Below are 9,964 nucleotides of genomic sequence, written 5' to 3'. Positions count from 1 at the left end.
CGCCGCAACTGCCTCTGGGAACCTTACCATGGGTCAAAGACCGCACGTCTTGTAATTCTCTGTCTGTGAAATTATATATCTATCAAATCTATCTCTTTATCAGATGTATATTGCATCTATTGATCTATGTAATTCGAGTCTATCAAATGTATATTGCATCTATTGATCTATGTAATTCGTATCTATCAAATGTATATTGCATCTATTGATCTATGTAATTTGTATCTATCAAATGTATATTGCATCTATTGATCTACGTAATTCGTATCTATCAATTGTATATTGCATCTATTGATCTATGTAATTTGTATCTATCAAATGTATATTGCATCTATTGATCTATGTAATTCGTATCTATAAAATGTATATTGCATCTATTAATCTATGCAATTTGAATCTATCAAATGTATATTGCATCTATTGAGATATGTAATTCGTATCTATCAAATGTATATTGCATCTATTGATCTATGTAATTCGGATCTATCAAATGTATATTGCATATATTGATCTATGTAATTTGTATCTATCAAATGTATATTACATCTATTGATCTATGTAATTCGTATCTATCAAATGTATATTGCATCTATTGATCTATGTAATTTGTATCTACCATTTGTATATTGCATCTATTGATCTATGTAATTCGCATTTATCAAATGTATATTGCATCTATTGATCTATGTAATTTGTATTAATCGAATGTATATTGCATCTATTGATCTATGTAATCTATGTATCTATGTATCAAATCTATCTATCCCGTGGTTGTGCAAATGGACTGTTTGCAGTTGTTTGCAGTGCATTACACGGGGAGTTTGGTCTGTCACTGTGAAGCGGGCATAACCCTTACACTATCTGATCAATACAACATCATACCTGATGTTTTAAAGCACTTTATTCCAAACAATATAGGAATGTTAGGTGATTTATGCCCTTTATGGAGTTTTGCCATGGATCCCCCTCCGGCATGCCACAGTCCAGGTGTGTTAGTCCCCTTGAAACAACTTTTCCATCACTATTGTGGCCAGAAATAGTCCCTGTGGGTTTAAAAGTTCGCCTGCCTATTGAAGTCAATGGCGGTTCACCCGGTTCGCCGGTGCGCGAACAGTTGCAGAAGTTCAAGTCCGCTGTTAACGAACCGAAATTTTTAGGTTTGCAACATCACTACTGGCACACACGCTGGCAGGCAGGCAACGGCAATTAGATTAAACTAGCAGACTGATGTTTCACAGTCAAAAAAGATTTTTTTTTAAAATATTTACACTACTGTTACAACAAATATGAGTGGTGGCACTAGTTGACAAATGGGCCTGGCACACACGCTGGCAGGCAGGCAACTGCAATTAGATTACACTAGCAGACATATTTCACAGTCAAAAAAGTTTTTTTAAAAATATTTACACTACTGTTAAAACAAATATGAATGGTGGCACTAGTTGGCAAGTGGGCCTGGCACACACGCTGGCAGGCAGGCAACTGCAATTAGATTACACTAGCAGACTGATGTTTCACAGTCAAAAAAGTTTTTATTTAAATATTTACACTACTGCTATAACAAATATGAGTGGTGGCACTAGTTGGCAAGTGGGCCTGGCACACACGCTGGCAGGCAGGCAACTGCAAGTAGATTACACTAGCAGACTGATGTTTCACAGTCAAAAAAGTTTTTTTTTAAAATATTTACACTACTGTTACAACAAATATGAGTGGTGGCACTAGTTGGCAAGTGGGCCTGGCACACACGCTGGCAGACAGGCAGGCAACTGCAATTAGATTACACTAGCAGACATGTTTCACAGTCAAAAAAGTTTTTTTTTTAAATATTTACACTACTGTTACAACAAATATGAGTGGTGGCACTAGTTGGCAAGTGGGCCTGGCACACACGCTGGCAGACAGACAGGCAACTGCAATTAGATTACACTAGCAGACTGATGTTTCACAGTCAAAAAAGTTTTTTTTTAAATATTTACACTATTGCTATAACAAATATGAGTGGTGGCACTAGTTGACAAGTGGGCCTGTCACACACGCTGACAGGCAGGCAACTGCAATTAGATTACACTAGCAGACTGATGTTTCACAGTCAAAAAAGTTTTTTTAAAATATTTACACTACTGTTACAACAAATATGAGTGGTGGCTTTAGTTGGCAAGTGAGCCTGGCACACACGCTGGCAGGCAGGCAGCTGCAAATAGATTACACTAGCATACTGATGTTTCACAGTCAAAAAAGTTTTTTTAAAATATTAACACTACTGTTACAACAAATATGAGTGGTGGCACTAGTTGGCAAGTGGGCCTAGAACACACGCTGGCAGGCAGGCAACTGCAATTAGATTACACTAGCAGACTGATATTTCAAAGTCAAAAAATATTTTTTAAAATATTTACACTACTGTTAAAACAAATATGAGTGGTGGCACTAGTTGGCAAATGCGCCTGGCACACATGCTGGCAGGCAGGCAGGCAACTGCAATTAGATTACACTAGCAGACTGATGTTCCACAGTCAAAAAAGGTTTTTTTTTTAAATATTTACACTACTGTTACAACAAATATGAGTGGTGGCACTAGTTGGCAAGTGGGCCTGGCACACACTTGCAGGCAGGCAACTGCAATTAGATTACACTAGCAGACTGATGTTTCACAGTCAATAAAAAAATTCTTAAAAAAATATTTATACTACTGCTATAACAAATATGAGTGGTGGCACTAGTTGGCAAGTGGGCCTGGCACACACGCTGGCAGGCAGGCAGGCAACTGCAATTAGATTACACTAGCAGACTGATATTTCAAAGTCAAAAAAGATTTTTTAAAATATTTACACTACTGTTAAAACAAATATGAGTGGTGGCACTAGTTGGCAAATGCGCCTGGCACACACGCTGGCAGGCAGGCAGGCAACTGCAATTAGATTACACTAGCAGACTGATATTTCAAAGTCAAAAAAGATTTTTTTAAATATTTACACTACTGTTAAAACAAATATGAGTGGTGGCACTAGTTGGCAAATGCGCCTGGCACACACGCTGGCAGGCAGGCAGGCAACTGCAATTAGATTACACTAGCAGACTGATGTTTCACAGTCAAAAAAGGTTTTTTTTTTTAATATTTACACTACTGTTACAACAAATATGAGTGGTGGCACTAGTTGGCAAATGGGCCTTGCACACATGCTGGCAGGCAACTGCAATTAGATTACACTAGCAGACTGATGTTTCACAGTCAAAAAGTTTTTTTTTTAAATATTTACACTTCGGTTACAACAAATATGAGTGGTGGCACTAGTTGGCAAGTGGGCCTGACACACACGCTGGCAGGCAGGCAACTGGAATTAGATTACACTTGCAGACTGATGTTTCACAGTCAAAAAAGTTTTTTTTAAATATTTACACTACTGTTACAACAGATAAGAGTGGTGGCACTTAGCAAGTGGGCTTGGCACATACGCTGGCAGGCAGGCAGGCAACTGCAATTAGATTACACTAGCAGACTGATGTTTCACAGTCAAAAAAGTTTTTTTAAAAAATATTTACACTACTGTTACAACAGATATGAGTGGTGGCACTAGTTGGCAAGTGGGCCTGGCACACACGCTGGCAGGCAGGCAACTACAATTAGATTACACTAGCAGACTGATGTTTCACAGTCACAAAATATTTTTTTTTAAAATATTTACACTACTGTTACAACAAATATGAGTGGTGGCACTAGTTGGCAAGTGGGCCTGGCACACACGCTGGCAGACAGGCAGGCAACTGCAATTAGATTACACTAGCAGACTGATGTTTCACAGTCAAAAAAGTTTTTTTTTAAATATTTACACTACTGCTATAACAAATATGAGTAGTGGCACTAGTTGGCAAGTGGGCCTGTCACACACGCTGGTAGGCAGGCAACTGCAATTGGATTACACTAGCAGACTGATGTTTCACAGTCAAAAAAGTTTTTTTTAAATATTTACACTACTGTTACAACAAATATGAGTGGTGGCACTAGTTGGCAAGTGAGCCTGGCACACACGCTGGCAGGCAGGCAACTGCAATTAGATTAAACTAGCATACTGATTTTTCACAGTCAAAAAAGTTTTTTAAAATATTTACACTACTGTTACAACAAATATGAGTGGTGGCACTAGTTGGCAAGTGGGCCTGGCACACACGCTGGCAGGCAGGCAGCTGCAATTAGATTACATTAGCAGACTGATATTTCAAAGTCAAAAAAGTTTTTTTAAAATATTTACACTACTGTTACAACAAATATGAGTGGTGGCACTAGTTGGCAAATGCACCTGGCACACACGCTGGCATGCAGGCAACTGCAATTAGATTACACTAGCAGACTGATGTTTCACAGTCAAAAAAGTTTTTTTTTTTAAATATTTACACTACTGTTACAACAAATATGAGTGGTGGCACTAGTTGGCAAGTGGTCCTGGCACACACACTTGCAGGCAGGCAACTGCAATTAGATTACACTAGCAGACTGATGTTTCACAGTCAAAAAAGTTTTTTTCAAAAAATATTTACACTACTGTTACAACAGATATGAGTGGTGGCACTAGTTGGCAAGTGGGACTGGCACACACGCTGGCAGGCAGGCAACTGCTATTAGATTACACTAGCAGACTGATGTTTCACAGTCAAAAAAGTTTTTTTTTTTTAAATCTACACTACTGTTTCAATAGATATGAGTGATGGCACTGCAGGTAGACAACTACAATTAGATTACACTAGCAGACTGACAGGCAAAAAAAAAAAAAACGACTGATGTTCTAGCCCTAAAAAGGGCTTTTTGGGGTGCTATCCAAACAGCAGAGATCATATGAGTCCTTCAGGACTGTAGTGGACACTGAATACACTAGCCTAGCTATCAAATTCCCTAAAAAATCAGCAGCAGCTACACTGTACCTCCTCTCACTAACAATGCAGGATCAGAATGAATCTAAAATGGCTGCTGCCCAGGAGCTGGGAGGGTCTGGGAGGGAGTGTCTGCTGCTGATTGGATGTAATGTGTCTGCAGACTGTGAGATACAGTGTCAAAGTTTACTCAATGATGACAAATAGGGGGCGGATCAAACATCACACATGTTCGCCCGCCGCTGCGATCGCAAACAAGCTATGTTCGCTGGCGAACAATTCGCAGCATCACTAGTAAATGACAGCAGTAGTAGACATGGTCATACCTCATCATCTAAAACTTGTCCATTTTTTTATGCAGCCACAGGCAAGGCAAGGTCATGTTAGAGTGACTTCTATGCATTAGTTGCAATTTTTTGGGTCAATATTTTTGTAAACAATAAGTGACTCAGATCTGGATCAAACTATTCATCTGGAACAAATGAATATTTACAGAATAACATGATAAATTTGATGCTTAATGTTAACTATACACTAAACACCTTATGATTTTAATATAAAAGTTTAGTTATGCATAGTAAAACAACCTTGCAATTTACTTTTAACTTTTATTTAACACACTGTCCTTTTCAATTTGCCTTTGATGACCCCAAAGAAGATTTTGCTTGATATGATTATACTTTTTAAATAAAATTAGGCAAGAATGGGCTTCTTAATAGATGTGAGCTGCATCATGTCTGTTGATATCTGGGAAATTAATCCTATTGAAAACTTCATAAATGGGCCTTTATCTGCTGCATTTGAGCACTGCTTTTCACCAGGGTGGAGAAAAAACACTTTAAACACATTTGTTAGTGGTGATTGACAGGCCCTACTCCCACATGAGAGGAGGAGGCAGCTTTGCACAATCAAGTGCTTGTGCAATGGTACATCTGGACAGCGGATGCACAGGTTCCCAAGTCGGATATTTAGTACATGGAGCCCTCTTAGTGTCAATGTTTATAAAATAACATATCACATATCTTTTAAGATTTTATAAATGATTTATTTTTTCCTTTACTAAATACGTGCACTTGATTGTTCAAAGCTGCCTCCTCCTCTCATCTGGGAGTAGGGCCTGTCAATCACCACTAACAAATGTGTTTAAAGTTTTTTTCTCCACCCTGGTGAAAAGCAGTGCTCAAATGCAGCAGATAAAGGCCCATTTATGAAGTTTTCAATAGGATTAATTATAAAATAACATATCACATATCTTTTAAGATTTTATAAATGATTTCTTTTTTCCTTTACTAAATACGTGAAAAACTTAAATGACTAGTAGAGGCTAATAAATCATGGCTAATGAATAATCAATTTAATTACATAAAACATAACTTAAGAAACAATCACCTAGATTACAAGTTGTGCTATAATCCCGGTGCGTAAATAATGCTAAAAATTTAGCGGTACCGCACTTTCCATAGCGCTGCCATTACAAGTTTTAAAAAAAACTTCTTTTGTGCTCCATATCACTCAAAAAACAGGTCCTGATTTGACGTGCTCGTGAACATTTACCCCCATAGATATCAATGGAGAAAAAGTGTTAGAAAAAACATCTGTGATTGCAGAATAGTGATCGCTATAACGCAATCCCCATCAATGTCTATGGAGACAAGAAGTTTATGTATAAACCTAACACCCAAATATAAACCCCTAGTCTAAATACCCCTAATCTGCTGCCCCCCAACATCCCCAACACTATATAAACCTATTAAGCCCTAATCCACCACCCACCCACCTCACCAACACTACAAAAAACCTATTAACCCCCAATCCACCGCCCACTCGCATCGCCAACACTAAATAAGGTCAGGAGATTATTAGAGCAGAGAACTCTAGAGAGGTGCGCTTGTGTGGAGCTAAATACGACTCCCCAGGTAACGGCAGCGCTCTTAACAGAAGTAGGTGTAGAGATAAGTCCTGTAGAAAACAGAAGCAGAAAGCGCCAAATAGAACAGTACCGTCTGGTTTAATAAAGGTACAGCACAACAGAGGAAACCCCTCTAAAAGGATCTACTCACAGGTGCAGCGACACAACCGGAGTGCCAAACACAGCAGATCAGAACTGTTACGAGTTGTCCGACAGAAATGCCAATACGTCACAGGTGTGGATGCAGGATCTCAGACAGCCATACGATCCGCTCCAATCACAATGATTATTTTTCCTGCCTGTAAGTCACAATTCTCTCTGTCTGTGTCTTTGGTTTGTTTTTGTTGAGTTCTGACCTCACACTGCTAATCTTCAGTGTAACAGAAGACCACAGAAAACAAAAGTTTAGCAGTGTGAGAACTCAACAAAAACAAACCAAAGACACAGACAGAGAGGATTGTGACTTACAGGCAGGAAAAATAATCATTGCGATTGGAGCGGATTGTATGGCTGTCTGAAATCCTGCATCCACACCTGTGACATATTGGCGTGTCTGTCGGATGACTCATAACAGTTCTGATCCACTGTGTTTGGCACTCTGGTTGTGCCGTTGCCCCTGTGAGTAGGTCCTTTTAGGGTGGGTTTTCTCTGTTGTGCTGTACCTTTATTAAACCAGACGGTACTGTTCTATTTGGCACCTCTCTGCTTTTGTTTTCTACAGGACTTATCTCAACACTAAATAGACCTATTAAAACCTAAACCACCACCCACCCACATCTCCAACACTAAAAAACAAAAAAGCCCTGCAAAAATAAAAAAAACAATGTAACACTAAACTACCAATAACCCTTAAATGGCCTTTTGTAGGGCATTGCCCTAAAGAAATCAGCTCTTTTTGGATACAAAATAACAAAGTCCCCCCTAACAATACAACCCCCACCCAACCCCCCAAAATAAAAAAGACCTAACTAAAAAATCCTAAAATACCCATTGCCACTAAAGGGGCATTTGTATGGGCATTGCCCTTTAAAAGGGCCATCAGCTCTTTTGCTGCCCGTTAAAAATAAATAAAGCCCTAATCTAAAAAATCTAATAAATCTAATAAAAAAAAAAACCTAACACTAACTCAACATAAGTACTTACCTCCTGAAGTCTAGCGATGAAGGTCTTCTTCCAGACTAATCCATCTTCAATCTTCATCCTGATGTCTCAGAGCTATCTTCCATCTTCATCCAGGGGTCGCAAAGCTGAGGTGGCGTGGTGCAGAATTGGCGATGGCGCTGACATCCGACGTGGAGCCTGCTCTTCATGCGATCGACCACTGCACACTAAAGACTGAATGCAAGGTACTCCTTTTATATTGGGATACCTTGCATTCCTATTGGCTGATCAAATCAGCCAACAGGATGAGAACTGCTTAAATCCTACTGGCTGATTTGAACAGTGTGCAGCGGACGATCGCATGAAGAAGAGGCTCCATGTTGGATGTCACTGATCCTGCTCCGCCCCGCACCGTCTCAGCTTTGCCTCCCCTGGATGAAGATGAAAGATAGCTCTGCAACACCGGGATGATGATTGAAGATGGAGCTGCTTGGAAGAAGACCTTCTGCTGGACTTCAGGAATGGTGAGTACCTATGTCGGGGTTAGTGTTAGGTTTTTAAAATTATTTTGGGTGTGTTTTTTTTTTAGAGTAGGGCTTTTTTATTTTTAATGGGCAGCAAAAGAGCTTATTGCCCTTTTAAGGGCAATGCCCATACAAATGAATTTTTAGGATTTAGGATCTTTAGGAATTTAGGATTTTTTTAGTTAGGTCTTTTTGATTTTGGGATTTTGGGTGGGTGGGGGGTTTTATTGTTAGGGAGCACTTGTCATTTATTATCCAAAAAGAACGGATTTATTCAAGGGAATGCCCTACAAAAGGCCCTTTTAAGGGTTATTGGTAGTTTAGTATAGGGTTTATTTTATTTTGGGGTGGCTTTTTTGTTTTTATAGGGTTATTAGATTAGGTTTAATTTTTTTTAATTTGGATAATTTTGTTTATAATTTTTTGTAATTTTTTTTTTATTGAGGTAAAATTTATACAAACATACTTGTCGCAATGCCAACAGAATTTAAAATTTACATATTGAACATCCAGAAATAATAGGTGACAGACAAATTAAAATAAGTGTTCATTTTAACATTTTAACAGGTATTGTGTCTGATAGGCTAAGTCGGTCAACCTAGTATATATATATATATATATATATATTTCTTAATAACATTTTTTATTGAGGTTTTAATACAATGACGGAGAAAATAAGGATACAGAATATTGTCAGACAAAGACATTGCCTTGTTTCAAAAATCACAGTGTACGAATAATGACTTGCAAATCAAACATATATATTGAGATGAATTAGGCAATATTGGGCAACCAAGCGTCAATAATAAGATGAAGTACACATAAATGGAACCTCTTTTTTCTTAAAGGTGATAGAATTGAGGTAACTACATTACTGACCTCTAGTGGGCCAGATGGGGCGTTAAATGGATGGCAAATGGTAGTTACAAGGAGGCCACTCTTGGGTCAATTAATAAGAAATGGGGTAAATCAGCAGGCAAGAGCTGCTTTAAAGTTAGGGAGGGGAGGGGGGACGTGTCTGGGTATTTTATAAATATAACAAGTGATATTATTATATGGCTTAGTAGGATCTTTCTTGGTCTCATTATAGACTTAATGGAATGGAGAAGAAGATGGCTGACAAATAAAAACAACTTTCTATTATTCTAGGCATTAGACATGTAACCGCTATGTTTAGTGCTCTAAGTTATTGCCTGGAGTATAAGTGTTAAAATGGAGACGGTGTAGGAGCATATGGGTATAAAGGCTTAGAGGGATAATTTTCCACAATGGAATATATGTGTCATAATTCTTGAAGAACATAGCCTATAGTAATATAAATGTGTAATGCAAGCTATATGACTATGGGAGGTAATATTATACAGAAACATATTAGTGAGGTATAGGATACATGTGCCATAGAGCACAGTCCCTACGTAATAGGATAAAATATCATGTTAGGTGGCTGTTATATATAGACCATGTTTGGACTGCTGAGAAATAAGTGTTTTTTAGTCTCTAATGGTAAGTATAGAATAAATTGGAGCATAGACTTATAATTTAAACATTAATAGTTAGTGTGATT

Source organism: Bombina bombina, chromosome 3 (assembly GCF_027579735.1).
Source record: "Bombina bombina isolate aBomBom1 chromosome 3, aBomBom1.pri, whole genome shotgun sequence".
Taxonomy (NCBI): Eukaryota; Metazoa; Chordata; class Amphibia; order Anura; family Bombinatoridae; genus Bombina; species Bombina bombina.
The sequence above is the reverse complement of the archived record's forward strand: the minus strand, read 5'-3'. Positions refer to the sequence as shown.